The 19,262-nt window shown below is 34.7% G+C and overlaps 1 protein-coding gene across 4 annotated transcripts in view; it reads left to right on the plus strand.

Moving 5' to 3' along the window:
• The window catches only part of LOC141433965 (angiotensin-converting enzyme-like), a 203,296-nt gene that overhangs the window by 105,904 nt on the left and 78,130 nt on the right, over nucleotides 1-19,262 (plus strand). For all 4 annotated transcript variants that reach the window (XM_074096134.1, XM_074096135.1, XM_074096137.1 and 1 more), the window contains exon 3: nucleotides 17,934-17,960. The gene's annotated coding sequence lies outside the window, so the exon portion shown is untranslated. The remainder of the gene's footprint in view (nucleotides 1-17,933; nucleotides 17,961-19,262) is intronic.

Genomic DNA, 19,262 nt, shown 5'->3' on the forward strand with positions numbered 1-19,262 from the left:
GTTGGAGAGGTGCGATTACTTAATGAAATACTTATTTTGAACATAAATACGAAAATGCATCTACTTAATGTCCCAGTTAGAGAGGTTATGAATGGCCATTATATTTTAATTTATTTAAGCAAATGAGATACAAGTATTATTTAGCTTTACATCGTTTATATTTTACTTAACATGTGGCTAAACTGTGTTTGCATTATATTTGTTAAAGTATTTTTTTACCATGTCTTTAAAATTAGGATTCGATGAAAATCAAGCTAAATTCACTTTCAGTTAGATATCCTAGGTTATGACTAAGAGTCTCCAGCTTCGAGCAAAGTCACGTTCTAGATTTATAAAAAGACGATCATCAAAACCTAATGAAGTCTGCAGTATCGTGATACCGATACAAAACAAACGAACCGTAAATTCAACGGTCAATATCTTTATAAGAATTTCCCTATGAATTTTACTTAAAAAACTCATAAAAATCCGACTTTATATCTGTAACGAAAAAAAGGAGAAACCAGTTTTATATTTCAAAAATCTAAAGCAAATATGCATTTTTTTTGCAGTCAGTGCCTGTGTTAATATACAGTAAATATCTACCTTGGCCTTGGTTAATACTTTCATGATATTGGTATATTAACATTAGGTTTTTTAAAAAAATAAATTTTTATTTTCCTCCATTTTAGGCATAAAGTACTTTTTTTATTTTCTTTTTTTACATCCACATTAGATCTCCTAGATCCAGTAAATATTGAATCCGAAATCGGGAAATTACATAAAATTTCGAATATCTCGAATGAGTACCACAATCGGGACTTATCTCGCTAACAAACTCGATGTCCCTAATTACGAGTAAAATCACGGAAATTGAAAACATTATATCTCGAATGATTGTCCGTATAAATTGCATTGTGATTAACAAATAAAATATGACCTCCAAGGGCGAATAACAAACTATGGTAACTATACATACCTACCATCATTAGTCTGAGAAAAAGGATCAAGTAACAACAATAATACTTCAAAGTTCCGCAAAGTGTCACTTACCACTTATTTACGGTGACGACGAGGTGAGGATGTAGTGGAGATAAGAGGCTCTCATTTCAACCTATTATCTTAAGGCAAGGTGATTTCGCTACCTGTAGACATTTTGTGTTTGTGATATCATGTTATACAAAGAGAGATTTTGTTTTAGTTTGAAGAAACAACACCTGCGACCTAGTTTAGGCTTAACATAGTTGATCAAGAAATTCCTTTGCCATCTAAAGTGCAATGTGAGTTGTACCTACGGCTAAAAACTTTAAGGGGCTGTTTCACCACACATTGATTATTTTTATTTGACGGATAAATGTAATCAATTGATTTATTTTATTTTTCCATGTCCTCTATTTCATAAGGTCACAAAATGAAATATATTTTTTATTTTATTTTTTACTTTTTCGCAACTATAATACAACTAGTTGATGGAGGTAAATGCAATATTTCACCTTTTCGAAATAAATGCGAAAAAACTCTGTTTTGTTCGATTTATAACCGTTCTCTATCATTAATTAATTTTGAAAAAAAAAATGCAATTTTGTCATTGTTGTATTAGAGGTGCGATTTGTCTATCACTAAGATTAGATGACCCGTGAGACCTCAACTGATAAATTAACTTTCATCCGTGTGAAATCTTTATTTTGTTTACACATAAGTAGGCCACGACAAAGTTTCCATGCAACTATGTTCGAAAAAACATTACTTAAAAAAATGGGTCATGAGCCAAAAAGTAGCCATGTTTGTGCCAGAAAGTATAAACTGGATTCCGCAGGGAAATCACGGGTATCCCGGAAGGATTTTGAAGCTCATTTTTAAAGGAATTTTAATGCAGGTTAATCCCACACGTATACGCGATTTGCATGACAGGAGCATTTTAATTTTATTCTTTATAAATCTATAAATGAATTTGTTCACTTTTTGCAAAACAATCAAGTTCTTCTGCAAATATTTTTACAATGCAATGCAAAGCTAGAAAAATTGTTTTGTTTCACGATTAAAATTTCACCTCAACGACCATACTCGTAAAACTATAATAAAAAAAATCTTATCTTGTACAAAGGCGATCTAGTCCTTTCTATATTTTTACCATAAGTAAATGTATTATATCAAATAATCATTATGTATGTATGTCGTCATTATTTTGTGTCTAAATTGTTCCAACTGAAGACTAGCGTCGGCTGCAAGGCCAATATCATTCGGAGTTGGGACCATTTCGAAAGAATTTGTCTCTATTGCCATTTTTCCGTATTTAAAAAAAACTTTGAATATCACCAATAAATTATTTTCTTTCTTAACTTAAACTTAATATATTTTGACACATTCCCGTATTAGTACAGACATTGGTGGCATAGAGCGTTATAATATAACGTGGTTCACGTACGTAGTAACATGAGAGCTGATTTGTGTAGAATTTATATGCGTGGCGTAGTACATCTGCGTTGCGTCAAATGGGCGGAGATAGTGTGATAAGAGGAGCGGGTCGTTCATGTATTGGCATATCGCCTAACTATGGAAACGTTATATTCAACTGGCAATACTATTTCCAAGAGTTGTACCATGCCATCTGATATACTAGAGCAGCTATGCTCAAAACTGTGAACACTGAATATTATAGTTTTTAATGACCCACAATTTTAATTACAGTACGTCAACGAGTATATTTACTTGGGCCAGATAGCATCCTTCGAGAACCAGGCAGTCAGGAGAAATCGATAGACGTATCGACAAGGGATTTAACGGATGTGGTTTTATCGGAAGCGAAAGCGGAAACAGATGTTTTCAATTTAGTTATTCGGAACCAGAAACGGAATCGGAACCGAAAACGGAACCGGAACCAGAACCGGAGCCTGAGTTAAGTGGACGAGATGTTAGTGTAGCACGTGGCAAGCGGGGCGATGAGCGAGTGACTACAGTCGAGTTCATAAACTTGTGAGCAAAACTTTGATCAAAAATATCTGAACACGACTCTATTGTCAACGGCGTAGAAGCGTGTTCAGATATTTTTGATCAAATTTTTGCTCGCAAGTTTATGAACTCGACTGTACGCCGTTCAAGTTCGGCCGCCGCGCTAAGTATTGACATCCGATATAACTTCTGTTTCAAAAGTAACGGAACCGGAACCGAAACGGATGTATAAAACCAAACGGAAGTTCCAGCTTAACGGAAACGGAATCGGAGCTCCGTAAAATCCCTGGTATCGACAATGCCTGGAAGAGCTTCAGGTCCATGAAGACGCTAATGAAGTTCAATCTTCCGCTATCACTTAAGCGCAAACGTAATTGGCGTGAGTGCTATGCTCGGTGTTTCTTTGCGCGATAGAATCCGAAATACCTAGATTCGTCACAAACATGACTAAATATGTCAAAATTGTCAACCAGCCAATTAGCCTGTCACAGACACACTCATTAATTAGAACTCATTTTCCCATGTTGTTTAAGACTTTTTGTAGTAACTCGCGTGACTTTACTACGCAATTAAATATTTACTCACTATCTGCCCATTTTCCCACTCATGATTATCATCATCATCATATCAGCCATAGGACGTCCACCGACAATAGGCCTCCCCCATAAACCTCTAGTTGCTTCGGTCGAAAGCGGCCTGCATTCACCGTGAACCCGCAGTTTTAATATGAAGCCTTGAGTTTTGATATAAATTGAGTATTATTTAACCATGTCATCTATCTCGTTGGTGGACATCCTATGCTGCGCTTACCGACCTGCGGTCTCCAATCGAGGACTTCCCCACTCTTGTTAGCAAACATAATTAATTTCAATCGCAACTAATCTTACTCTTTGGCTGTTGATTTTACGTGAAACGTCTTTTATTTAGATCGCTAGTCTTTTGTTTTCATTGATTACAAACATTTACCTATCTCTAAACTACACGAATATTAAAGGCCCTCGGTCGACACCGGGCGGGAACAAACTAGACAGTGAGCCGATTCTAAGCCGACATCACTTGACCGGTTATTTAATTAAGTTATCTTAAGCCATCTTAATCGCGGGCTTGACAGCGTGCTTTAGCAACTTAGCAGTTAAAAGACGCTCCGGTTTTGTTTATTTTGCTTTTCTTTTGGGGAATGAAGACTCTTTCCTCTAGCGCCTCTGATTGATGCGTTTAGTTACCAACGGTTAGATATACATATGTTTAATTATGGTGGATTATGTTAAGGTATTAATGAAGAATTGTTCGTTTATGAATCTAATCTTAATAAACAGAATTATTCAGCAGAAGTAAGTTTGACTAAACATTCATATATAGGTTTTTTGTATATTTTGCTTATTCGAAAATTTGTCACGTATTCAACGCTGTATATTTTGAAATTCGGATGTACGGAAACATTTTGTTACCTACAATGAAAAATCATGAAATACCCAAACTAAAGAACAAACGAAAGACTCAAACCAGCTGCAGAAATATTCTAAATTATTTTTAAAACCATATGGATTATAGATTTTAAAATCTCCGGGTCAAGGTTCATGCACTCGTAATTTATTAAAGCTTTTAGAGATTCGCTATCATAGATCTTATGGTTTCTGGCTTAAGCGGTACCCTTTGAAGTTCTTTTATTACAGTCAGAATGATTTGCAGATGCCAACGGATTGATCTTAGATATAGTGCATACGGATACAGTGTGTATATTGTACGCGTTTTGTATGTAGTTGTAACACTTTATGAGCATTAGGGAAAATGTCTGTTTCGTATCATCTTGGCTTCTGATAAATGTTTAGTTTTTTTACGGTTGTTAGTAGGCAGTTTAACTGAACCTCGTTTACTAATGCGTTCATAATTGAGTGAACTTGTTATTTTAAGGTCAATTTACCTCTACGTGCCACTGCTGGGCACAGGGTTCTCCTTACAATAACAAGGCTGGTAGTTTCATGCAAAGTTTGCGCAGATGAGAAATTTCACATTTACAATAATAATGAGGATGTGCAAAATGTCTTTGGATGTCTTTTAAAATTAAAAAACGCGTGTATGCATTGACAAAAATACTGTTAGTCTCAAATTGGAAATGCTATTCTAAGCTTTGTTTTAAAACTCGAATCATGCTTAAGCAATTCTTATTGATTAAATCTTATTCTTATTCTCTTACTGTTTTATATAAAATAGGTCAATTTGGTAAATGAATGAGTTTATTACAAGATCAAATAATGATCGTGTAAATGACGTGAGGGCAAGCACTGTGCTAATTACTAGAAATAACAACCATAATATACGTTTAAGTGAATAAAGTTGTATAAAGTTAATCGACAACATTTAATACGAGAAATCACTGTATAATTAAAAATATTTCGTTGTATTTCACCATATAATAGTTAATTTTTTTATCATGATGTCAAATAATAGTTGTTTATTTTAGTCATATTTCAATTGGACGTAGTTTAGCAAAAAGGATCCAAAGCACTGTCATGTTATTCTTTAAATTCGCTTTTGTTCCTACTGAAATTAGATCATTTTTGTTAAACTATGTCCAATTCAAAGAAAAGGCATAATCTAAAAATAAATAAGCATTCACAATAAAAAGTACACAACAGATCCATACCTACATAAAGATACCAGAGCAAAAGTGAAAAACAACAATACATGTTTAACACGATCGTACAATAACAAAAATGTTACAATCGTTTTAATTTATCCAACTTTCTGGATATAAATTGAAATGGAAATGCGCCTTATTAACAGACCTTGCGTTTTCCATGTCCATTTCGTGTAATCTGTAGGAATTCAGCGAAAACGCGTTGAGGAAAAAACAAGAAAAACAAACTTCTAAACTAGGCCAAAGTTCGGCCCGATAACTTCTCAATCATGCTTAATCATATCCTGGAAATCAAAACCAGTCGATTCATTTTTATATAAAACTGTGCTATAACTTCGGAAACTCACTCTACATTTAGGTATTTATTGAGGGTCTATAAGACCTCATATCAATATATACATTGTTCTTTACTTTGTACTTTTTGGACATAATAATATATCATTTATTTATCCCCGAAAAATTACCCTTAGTAAAAAGCTATTTTTTTCATTAAGTAAGTCCATGTTAAAAGCCATGTCCTCGGAAATGACGTCATTGACGATACTTGATATAATCGGTTCAGAACGTTCAGGGAAAATTTTCGGCGATAGACTGACAGACAGACCCAAAATTGATCCTATAAGGCTTTTTTTTCCTTTTGAGGTTTAGAACCTTTAAGATATCAAAAGTAAAAGAAGTTACATACACCCCCACCTACCACCACCTACTATGACATGAACCCCAGTGAGTTTTCCAATAGTGGCATAATAATTTCATTGTATTTATTTGTTTCGATTATATTAAATAAAAAATAAAAAATTATAATGGACATACAAGAAACCATGTTTATTGGTGTGTATCTCAATACTGGGCGATGCATTCAATCGTCTAAATAGTTAGGTAACAACATTGAGATGACATGCCTACTCTTCACTAAAAAAGTTTTCGACAAAAAAATATTTTTAATACAAGATTTTTTTGCTGACTGTTTTTGTCGACTTTACTTGCATTGTCACTCAAACTACATTTGCATACCAAATTTCAGATCGATGCCACTAATCGTTGAAGAGTTCCGTCCTGCGGAGTCGATCCTGGCTGGACTACCTGGATGTCACGCAATTTACATAAGTATGACAACTTTCTAGTCAATCCGACTACTAGAAGTTGGTCGAATTTAACTTGCAAGATTTGACTACAGACAGACAGACAACGGGACAGGTGAAACTAAATAAAAACATGTTTTTTTAGTTGTTCAGTGTTTTGTATTGTATAACCTTTGTTATTTCACAGATATTGTAAGTTAAACAAATACTCACGTAGTTCTGGCTTGAACTAGGACCAAAGCTTACAAAGTCAAAGTCTCTATTCAATTTAGGCTATGAGTATGACCAGCACTTGAGTGTCAAAGAAATCTACCACCGGTTCGGAAAAATCTCTGTTGAGAAGAATCCGGCAAGAAACTCAAAGAGGTAAGAGGTAAATATATATGTATTTTAACAGATTTACCTACAATATTGTGTAAAGATTGCAAGTATTTAGCACAACTACATTTTGTAACACTGTACACTACACAATAGGTACAGTAGGTACAGATATCCCTTCAGGCTATTTCTTCTATAATTATTTACTGAATCCTTACTGCATTCGCCGCTTCCAATACCTGATAAAATATCAACGTGTTTAGCCGACTAACGAGTTTTGCTACCGTAAGTAATTAATCTGGAACAATTAAAGGTATTGGACTCACGTGAGCTGAGACGTGACTTGGTTCTTCTTCATTGGGGATCTTCAAAAGTTTCTGAGTAATTACGACGACTTGTTGAATCATTTAAGCATCAAATTAGTCTCATCTTGATGATGACGTGCGTACTCATCACATTTTTACCCGACAGCCCGAAGGAGGGTTATTACAAGTTTTTTGGACGTGCAATAAATATTTTTTTGATTATTGTATGTTTGTTTAGGTCAAAACCTTGCACGTTAGATTTGACCAATCTGGATTGGAATGGTGGATTCATTATAATCTTTGCCTTTGTACGTCTCTGTGCTGGGCCCTCGCCTCCTCTCAGAAAGAGAGGAGGGCAGAAGCGAGGACTTAGGCTGTTTCTCTCACGTGGGCCAATAATATAAAATTTTCGAGGAAATCCTTCAGCTTACATACAAAGTAAATAACGTGACTGTACAATAAAAAAAACCGGCCAAGAACGTGTCGGACACGCCCGAAATAGGGTTCCGTAGCCATTACGAAAAACTAAGTAATATTTTGTTGGCATAGTTTACATATATATTCGTGAAAAATTACAGCTTTCTAGCATTTATACTCCCTGAGCAAAGTCGCGGATGGAAAGACAGACAGACAGACATTTTGTTTTTATTCGACAGAATGGCAAACGAGCAAGTGGGTCTCCTGATGGTAAGAAATCACCACCGCCCACCAGGGGTATTGTAGACGCGTTGCCAACCTATTGGCCTAAGATGGGATACCTCACGTGCCAGTAATTTCAACAGCTGTCTTACTCTCCACGCAGAAACACAACAGTGCAAGCACTGCTGCTTCACGGCAGGATTAGCGAGCAAGATGGTGGTAGCAATCCGGGTGGACCCTGTGCAAGGTCCTACCACCTGCAAATGGTGAAACTATAAGGGTTCCGTTTTGTCATTTTGGCTATGGAACCCTAAAAATAATGTGTGATCTATTATTCATTAATTGATTGATTCTACTTTACTCTTACTTTGCAGCGGTTCACAAATATCAATTAACTGCAATTATCTTTTACCTTGCTTTTCTATACTTTTCTCTTTTACCTTGCTTCTCGCCTATCTTATCTTTTTCCGTGATTCTCTCTTTTGCTTCCATAGGTAGGTATTAAGGTACATAGCAGGAGATTTATTACGCGGCTACACATATATCATGAGTGTTAACATAAAGTGAAATCCTAAGAATAGAATGACGTAACAGCATCATCAATATGAAATCGTATTTCGAATGAACTCTTACAAAAACTACGCTTCAGTTCGGAGGCGGCCAACAGTCATGGAAATATGTATTACGCATAACGCTAGAACAGAATCGTACGGTATCATATCATTTGAATATTGTAGATTGTAATGTCAGTTGTATGTAAGAGAATAAAATATATTGTGTGTGTATGTTCCTGGGAACAAAATTAAGCTTAAAAAGATCGGCTCTTTTAGTCTCTGTTCTATTTGTCTTAGCGTAAATACATTTCAAATTTAATAAAACAAAAAACATAGAGTGTATCTTGTTTTTTTTCCGAAGCAGTTAGTAAAATATTCCGTTCTCAAAAAAGTTGTTATTTTGTGTAACTGTTATTACTACCTGGACAACGTACGCTCAACAAGAGAGTTGAATTCCTTCTACATGCGCTGTCTGCGTAGGATCCTGGGTATTTCATGGCAAAACAGGGTCACTAACGAGAGGGTTCTAGAAATCGCACAGCAGCCTAGCCTAACCGCTCGTCTCAAACAGAGACGCTTACGTTGGCTAGGGCATGTGCATAAAATGGATCCCTCTCGATTACCACGTCATGTCTTGCTCGGCGCAGTGGCCAATGCCAAGAGAAACGTCGGTAGACCATTGTTCAGATTTACGAACTGCGCTAAGCGAGACATGCCCACCTTCAAAATTGACCGGTAAAAGCTGGCGGAAAAGCGCACTGATCGGCGCAGACGTATTTGGAGGGTCGCGAGTGTTGCAATGAAGCCTGGCTCAAGGCATTTGCTGATAAGAGACAGAAACGACACCAAGGCAGTTCTGCACCAACATCCGCGTACTTCTCCTGTCAGGCTTGTGGACGAAAATGTCGCATCGGTCTAGTCAGCCACCAAAGACGTTGTGCACAGGCATCACGCCAAAATTCATATGGAACAGACGCGTAGGCGTGAATGATTGTTATTGCTAAACTAAACAATTTACTAATCCTTTGACATAATTATTAAGTAGACCTAATTCGTGAAAGTTAGACAAATTAGGTTTCCTTGAGACGTGCTTAAGTTATTTAGGTAAGTAGTAATAAGTAGTAGGGTAAGTATCAGTAATAGTAGGCTAAGTAACAGGTCGTACCTTTTGGTAAACCCCACATGTAAGACATGCCTTAAATAACAGTTTTCTATGAACTGACAAGACGTAGTGTTAAACTGTTCAACGGTTGTCTCTAATACAGTCTAATATTAGACTTTCACGAATTTTTTAGCCATAGGTTCTACATTTTTAGGAATATTGAAGCAGATGAAACTTTCAGGCATTACGATATACTTAAACTAAGTACTCAATTAATTTCTTTTTGATCACAACCCACCCATTCCCGCAGAGTTATAAAAAGAGATCGAGCAAAGCCAGCTTAGACACGCTAGTACATAATCTTTGGAATCCAGCCAGAAACATGGGTTCAGTGAGCTTCGGCCATATTTTACGATACGACCCCGTAACCATGAGTTATGTCTAACAATAACGCTGTTTACGTTTTGTACTACGCTATCTAATGACTGAGATTTGCTTGGATATGTTGTGAGGGGAAACAACTGGGGATATGATATGACTTATGAAATTAATAATGAAACCAAAACGACTTACGAGTAGTCAAATCAGTTATGCTTCATTTACCTTGAATTCTTAGTTTTAAAGATAATTATTTTTGTGCTGTTTATTTTTAAGCAGTTCACTCTATTTATAAATTCACCATGATTATCCTTTGTAGAATTTAATGGTAAAATTTATTTAGTTTGAAATTATTTGTATTTGAAAGTCTAGTTTGTAATAAAAATCAACCTTGATTGAAAGAGTAGTGAGATCGCTCTGAAGCCACCTATTGCTTACCTTGTAATCTTTTCTCTGTGTACTCGTTTTTTACATCGCTTACTATTTGTAGTGTTCAATAAAGAGCCATTGTATTGTAGTGACAAAGCTCTAGTATTAGAGTTGGTGAATCATAAAAATATTGGTAAACTAGATATACTGAATTTCTTTCCTTCGTATTCGAATAAAATATAGTTAACTTTGAACCTTGCTTGTTCTCCCGATGCGCGTCAAGCGAGAGTATATTAATTATTACATTGAGGCATTTCGCTCTGAAATGAGGGAACGTTACATGTTTAATTAAGGTGCGCTTTCACTAGAGAGCTTAATTCAAAGCGCGAACCTGCCGTGAGTAAATTACGCCAGTTATCGAAGTTACTGCGGATACGCGTAGTCAAATGGATATTAAAATTTAATGTCTCTCTTAGTAAAACACTAATAAAGTGATTGTTGCCGTTTAACCTATGCAAATAAACCGTGGTAGCCTAGCAGTTTGACCAATAGTAACTCAATTGTGTTTCGGAACTCGTCTTCCGTAAGTGCAAAAGTTGTTTCGTGCGGAAACCTATATACTTGCAACCTATCTGCACCGGGCCCGCTAGGGAACTTCAGTCCAAGCCCTCTCATTCCGATACGAGGCCTGTGCATGATACGGTCTTGCTTGCGATTGGCTCAATTTATTAGTTATATTATAGCAAATCACAAACGTGACGCAAATGTCAAAGGTGTCAAAAATACCTCACGTTACTAGCGCCAAGTAGAATGTCACTGAAACTCTCAGAAACTACAGAGGGGAAGCCGCGGGATGAACATAGTGTTTTAATAACACCAAAAGATTAGATTTCTTATTTCAAGATTCAACTAAAATAACTATTCAGACTCAAAGTTAAAATATCTTAACTAAATTTAGGTGATAACAAGCACTTATGAATGTCAAAAAATCTACCACCGGTTCGGAAAAACCTCTGTTGAGAACTTTCTGAGAGACTCCGAACTTCCATTAGGTTTGTCAACTAATTTTCGTTCGGTAATAATAATTATCAGCTCTCACTATCATCTTACATGTCAACTACAACAATGACAAATAGCGGGAAGTCATCAATTTACCTTCAGTTAGTACCTCAAACAACGTGTCACCTTGGGGAACCATTTAAACCTGTTTGTGAGTAAATGGTAGGCGTCGCATTCCTTTATGAGTCTAGATTGGTCCTGTCGTCATCATGACACTTGAGAATATTGGTGAACCTAGGGGTCTAATATAAAAGCCGATCATGCGCGTCTCAGGCTCACTATATTTCTAAGATCCTATTAGCATTTGCACAGTTGGATAAAGTGTCAGCCCATGAGTAAAGATGAATGTAGTACTTAATGAAAATCAACATCTTGATATTTATTTAATAAAAATAAATAAGAATAGAACTAAAACCAACTTACTCTAATCCTAAAAATCTATGCTTATTTACAAATAAGAGACTGCCAAGCGACGGAACACGAAAGACGTGATTTGATTTGGTTATTTTTGGAATTTCGAATTATACTTTATTTTACTGTTGAAAGTGGTTTTCCTTCAATTGTTACCTACAATAAGGGGCTGTTTCACCATCCATTGATTAGTGTTAACTGGCGGTTAGGTATGATGCCGTCTCTATTTGTTTTGTTCGAATAGACGGAGACGGCATCACATTTAACCGTCAGTTAACACTAATCAATGGATGGTGAAACAGCCCCTAAATCTTGTTTGTTTCCGCGATCCTGTCCTCCTTCCCTCTGATTATTTTACTTGTACATTGTATTTAAACTAATTTGAATGGCAACGATCGCTTTTCATAACTCCACTTCATTTGAGAAACCAACGTAGACCTTGCTTCTAAAGTGAATTACGAATTAAAATTAAAACGTAATAGGCACAATGTCGGCGTGATCGTAAGTAGGTCAGATAAGGGCCAGAGGCGCTGCAAAACTTGACATTTTGATGTAATACTTCAAAAGAGACTCTTGCGGAAATAATTGTACAATGCAAACTTACAGTTTTATAGTACATTGTGCATTAAGGGGCGTAAGAAGGGGATTTTTCATCACATTGCGAGGAAAAAAATGCTAATTTTTTTTTTGTGTCCAAACACTTCACAGCTCGGCAAAAGAAAGGCGCTAAGAAAACAACTGAATAAAATAATGTCTACCCGCCAATACAGGGGGCTACTACAAAATTCGAAGTTCGTATCGTACCGTCCCTCTCACTCTCGTATTAAATAATATTAGCGTCAGGAAAACGATATGAACTTCGATTTTCGAATCTCGTTAGCCACCCTGATTGTACGTAGCATTATCATTATCATTATCATAGCATTATCTATATAATGCTAATAACTGTGTTTAGCTAAGAATTCAAATGGTCTTACGGCCAGATTGTTCGAACGTGCTAAAAAAATATTTACTAAAATTATTGCAAAACAATTTGATATAAATTTAAAATATAAAAATAACGAAGTATCATGATGCGTGGCAAATTTTTATGGGGCTAAATTGGGTTATAGTTATGTTTAAAAGATGTAAACAAAACGTTGACTGACTTGAAACCTCTTTAGTCCAAAATGACGTACCTACTAACTTTTTAAAACTAAGTAAATGTCATAGGGAGTTCCCTTGGGGAGAAAAAATATACGTAAATCCATGGAGGAATTACGCCAAAAGAGGAATTTTTTGACATCGCTGAATTTAATTCAATTCATTTACTTAAAAAATTGAAGTACATAATTATAATTATTAGTAGGCACTTTATTTCATCTATGTTACGTATTATATCTTGGTACATGCCATACTATTGGCTCAACTTTAATAAACACCTGCTCTTCTACAGCAAGACTATCTAATCATTACTTAGAATATAATGCCTAAACTAGGATACATTAAGTAGCTTGTATCTTAGGCAAAAAATGGTGCTTAAATACATGAAAAAATTGCCAAATTTACATAGGTACTTAATTATTATTTAAAACTAGAGTTTACCCGCGGCTTCGCACGCGTAAACTATTCGATCTGGTAGTTACAATTAAAGAGATAAGTTCGCCTTTGTACATATATTTCATTGTTTGTCATCTGTGTTTGTTTACTTATTTTGTACAATAAAGAGTTTACATATATACATACATACAATTGAAATTCCGGGATTTTACAAAATTCCTGTGGAAAATCCCAAAATTTATATCGTAATCTTCATTGAGGTGTTGTGTTAAGAACAACTATCCCGTGGGAATATTGGAATAAAAGTAGCCTATGTGTTATTTCAGACATCCAGCTATCTACAAACCAAATTTCATGACTCTAAGCCCAGCGTAATCTGGCGCGCGGCAATGAATGGGTAAAGAGATTTACAGACTGCAATGCAGGATAATGAATAGATTTCTTTTTCTCTGAATGGCAACATTGGCATAGATCTCTCGTTTTTGGCTCGAAATTCAACTTGTAATTTTATTTTGCTTAATATACAAAATGTACACACCCAATATCATATTTTCTCAAGGTCAAAGAATCGAATTGCTTTAAAATTCCTGAGAAATAATGCGTTGTTTCGGAGAAACGTGTCAAAATGGTGTTGTAGAGCGCCATCCTGCTCTCTCTCGTTTTTTTTGTCCCGTTCACGTTTTGTGTCCGGTTCACTTTTATATTATAGATTACAATTTTGTAAGTGGATCACGTAACTGTCACGGCTTAAGCTATTAAATATCTTTAATGAAATAACTACTTTATAATATATTATTGAATCGAGTTAGAGCATCGAGAGGTCCGGTTGACGTTACAACCTTGCTTTGATTGGCTCATTTAGTTACTTAAGCAAGAACTCAACTGTCCAAGACTCAAATGTCCAATTTGTCAAACGAATCTTACGATACTAGACGATCAGATGGCCTAGTGTTTAGAGGATCTGACAACGAAGCTTGAGGTCCCGGGTTCGATTCCCGTATCGGGGCAGATATTTGTGTTTAATATGTATTTAAGTATGTATCTATATAATTATATTTATCCGTTGCTTAGTACCCATAACACAAGCTTTGCTAAGCTTACTTTGGGACTAGGTCAATTTTATTGGTGTGAATTGTCCCGTGATATTTATTTAGACACCAACAGTAATTCATTTTAAGCTACTCGAAAATTCGATAATCATCCGAATTAAAAATTATTATCAACGTTCAAATTGAAATTCTTCGCAACGTCATGCTAAAAGAAATCAAGGGTAAATGTCTAAGATTACGAAGCCAATAATATCAACCGTATAAAGTAAAAAAGATACCGTTTCTCAATATTCTGACATTATGCGAACCGTTACAATGCTAGAGTTAAGTCGAAGGTCCTCCGGATCGGTCCCTGGTATCACCCTAAATATCTTTCTTAATGGGTAATTAATAAGGTTGGATTTAATCAACGTAATGAGTTTGTAACGAAGTTGTGAGACCCAACTGATGGGTCCGTGATTCAAACTTGGCTAAGCTGATGGAATATCGGCGGCATTTTCATTTGAGAAAATACAAAAGCCAGTTTTAAACCATCTGTAAATGAAAATTCCATCATCATCATATCAGCCATAGGACGTCCACACTGTTGGACATAGGCCTCCCTCATAGACCTCCAGTTGTCTCGGTTGGAAGCGGCTTGCATCCATCGTGAAGCCGCGACTTTAACCAGGTCATCTGTCCATCTCGTTGGTGGACGTCCAAATGAAAATTGGTGGAAATGAAAATTACTTGTATTAAAAATATTTAAGGATAAGGATTAAAATTAATTATTCAAGTTGAACAAAAACCGTCAATGTTAAATAATAACACTGAAGTTTCATAAAACAAAAATGCAATAAATTAAAAAAATGTGGTTGGAATTTTATCAGTGCATAATTATTCAATCTCTCTATACACACATACTAATTTTTTCAAGCCAATACGACTAATTAGAAGTGAACAAAAAGTAAGTGATCATTTTGGCCGTTCAAAAAATAATGAAAAGAGCTTGCAATAAAATATTAAATGTTGAATCCTAGATCTAACTAACGACATATAGATAGACATATAGACATATAGTACATATTTCATCCCTGTATTTTTATTATTATTATTTTTTGTATTTTTTTTCTTTAATTGTATAATATAGTTTTTAAGTACTTTATTTATAATTATATTATTATGAAAAAATGACTTTCTGCGAAGTTTCTTGCGGCGCATTCTTCTTGGCAATGATGGTCTTTCTGAAAGCGCTGGTAGTTTAAAAAAATGACGTGTAAAAGTGCCCATTGCGGCCTATTTACTGAATAAATCATTTGAATTTGAATTTGAATTTTATTTGGCTAAAAATTTTGTGAACTTTGCTCTTTGTGGTTTTATTTAAAGCTTTCCTCGACATTGTGATTTTTCCGCCGAATCCATTTCCGTGCAGTTTGTTTTTCAAGTGCCGTCAATTTTAGCAACGTGCTGCTTTTGTTTTGTACACTAACTGCAACTAAACTAGCTCCGTCTACTGTCGACCTATAGAAACAAATGGCAATCAAATTGGCGGTCATGTTAAAGTTGAAGTTGACGACTGGATTGGGAATGCATTCAAGCTAAAAACTGGAATCTATTGAAAACTCGGATATTTTTCGACAGGACACCGACGAGCAGAAAATGTATCAATTTTTATTCTACGTTTGAAATGTTTTTCAAAATAATGAAAGTTTTAAACTTCTCGCATTTGTCAAGTGGTAATAACGGTAATTGCTAAAGTTATAATATGCCAGTTTCCAGCACAGCTTAACCCTTCAAGGGCTGTTATTTATAAGTATTACAATTAATGCTTTACAATACATAACCATACATAACCATGACAATATAATGTTATGGAAACATGATAACGAAAAAATGCTTTAGTAAAAATATGATAAATATTTACTCTTTTACTGCACATTGATCACCTTAATCTTATACTACTTATCTTACAATTAAATAAATCCGGAATAATAATAATTAATATCTAAGGGGCTGTTTCACCATCCATTGATTAGTGTTAACTGACGGTTAAATGTGATGCCGTCTCTATTTGTTTTGTTTAAATAGACGGAGACGGCATCACATTTAACCGTCAGTTAACACTTTTGAACATGACACTATACCGTGAGACTCACTCATATTAAATGATATTGTAACGGATAACTCACGTCTTAAACCCAAACAAAATAAAATAGCCCGAAAAATGTCGAGCTAAACTCAGTTTAAGACGTGAGTTATCCGTTACAATATCATTTAATGTCAGTTAACACTAATCAATGGATGGTGAAACACCCCCTAACTAAAATTTTTATTTATTAGTTCAACTAACTCTACTGTAATCATGCAATACGGTATTTGACTATTTTGTATATGTTTTATAAATTAAAACTACACAATGTCTGTTATCGAATAGAAAAACATTTTTTAAGCTACCTTTACAAATAACAAAGTTATAAAGGCTTGAAAGTCAAGATTACACAGAGAAAGACGTACTGGCATGTGACGTCACACGCCAGTACCGCCAAACTTGCTGCTTAGAGAAAAGCGTTTGAGAAAGAGACAGGTATATAGATTTTTCAAAAAAACACTATAAATCCAATTTTCAACCGATTTAAATTTTCTCTTCGCTAAACATTATATGTATATCTATATTTTCATAATAATATTAAGATATGGCAAAATCAGAAGTTGTCAAATACCGTATTGAGCGTTTCAGACGCTAATACCTACTTTCAATAGTTTCAATATTGTTTCCCCGTATCACTACAAAAATTTATGTTTTAATTGGTAGGTATATTTTCGGGAAATTGTAGTATTTTCACGAAAATAAACGCAGTTCTATTTTGAGGAGGTATTCGATTTTTGAAAAATTTCTGTTAATATTGCGAGCAACGTTGGTAAAGTTTGTAGGTAAATTAAATTTTAATAATTTTCATCGTAACATTCTGGCGAATTGGCAATCAGAAAACGCGATTATTGTGTTTTTAGTTTATTTTTGTTTTTGACTTCTGATTATTTTCAATATTGATTATTATTATTATTATAATTAATTTTAATTTTATGAGAACCTGTTTTGAATTTTAATTGTTTTATTGCTTTTTTATTATTTTATTCAATTTTAACATTTTGTGACATTCAATTGTTTTCCAATTTAATCTTTTGTGTATTCTTGACAATTTCAGTATAAATTCTCGTAACTTTGACATGTACAAACTATGATGTAATTTTATACTGAATGAATAAATAATCTAATTTAATCTAATCTATCGCTATTCTGCACGTACTATGAAATTTCCCGGGATAAAACTAGCCTATTTCCTTCCCTGGGACTCAAACTATCTGTATTCAGAATTTATAAATCGGTTCAGCAGTTTCAGGTAACAAACAAACAAACAGACTTACAAAATTTCGCATTTATAATATTAGTGGGAAGATACAACTACTGTGTATTCGCATAATCGATTAATAATTAAGCTGTTTGTTTTAATATTTCCAATTTTTTCTAGTTTCCGTCACCAAATTGATTTTCGCTTTATTCAAATCAAGTTTTATTTGGTTGCAGATACGAGCACACAAGCTGATTGTTCGAGTAAGTACACAATGTTAGCAAACTTGAACTGAACCAATAAAAATGAGCTTCTCCGAAATGAGCCGCAGTGAAAAGAACTTTAGACTCAATATCGCCGATCACCAAAGAGCTACAGGCAATTTGAATGGCCACTGATGGTAGCTTTATTTATTTTGTTGTCAGATCTGTGTATTGATATAGATCTTGTTTATCTAATCCTTTCATAGTACCCCGAACGTTTTATGCTTTATTCGTCACAGGAAATGGTCAAAGTTAATAAACTCTCATTAAAACATAAATATAAAATGAGAGCCAAGTTCAATAAGATATAATATGCCTTGGTTGTTGACTTTAACGACAAAAGAAGTGAGATCAATAAATGAGCCAAATTTGACCTGTTTATGTGAAATAGTTGTTGGTCAAAAGTGGTTCCAAATGTTCAGGTAAAATTACACGGTGCTGCTCGCCAGTTCTGTTAGCTTGAACTTGGCTTGACACGCTACCGCGTGTTTAGAGAACTGAAAAGAAAAAAATGTTTTCGTTGCCGAATTCTTTTTGAATATTTTATTTCACAGATTTCTGTTTTGAAGTTATTTGTTTCGTTTTTAACTTGTTTAAAGTTAGCTCAGTTTGAAACTACAGAAATTTAAACAATGTCTCAATACTGAGGCGGAGACGGGGTAATATTTTGCTAACTTTTGTTAGGCTTTGCTATTGTCTCAAATTATATTAGATGTCTTATAAGTGATACAATGTACATGAAGATAATTCAAAATTAATGAAAGTTAGTTCTGTTTTGTAAGATCTACTTTAGGTCAAATCCATGTGAGATCTAACACGATACGACACTCCGCTGTTGTATGTCAATGTAAATTAAATGTAAATGAACATGATATGGACATTGTGAACGTTCAAGACAAACTATGAATACGTATATGAGAAGCTAAGCGCCTTTGGAAACCCTATGTCTTGTTCCGGGTTACTCACCCTGTAATACGATTCGAGTTTATGCAAACATTCTGCACCTTAGAGCTTTATGGTCGCCTGGTACTCATATTTTCTGAGCTTGTGATTTTCTTGGCTTATGTTAAGATTTCATAATGTAACCAAGCAAATCTTTTTAGATAAAAAATGGTTACTCGCATGTTTATGGTGTTTAACTGAAAATGTTCTTTAATTAATCATTTTTGTTTTCAAATGCTTTTGATTCGTATAAGGTATTTTTGAATGGAATACGCAAAAGCTACTGATGTCAGTTGATATTCTGATTTTAAAATTGATAAACACTGTGAGAATGTTGTCATTATTGTTGTTATTGTGAAC

The sequence above is a fragment of the Choristoneura fumiferana genome, chromosome 13 (genome assembly GCF_025370935.1).
Source record: "Choristoneura fumiferana chromosome 13, NRCan_CFum_1, whole genome shotgun sequence".
Lineage (NCBI taxonomy): Eukaryota > Metazoa > Arthropoda > Insecta > Lepidoptera > Tortricidae > Choristoneura > Choristoneura fumiferana.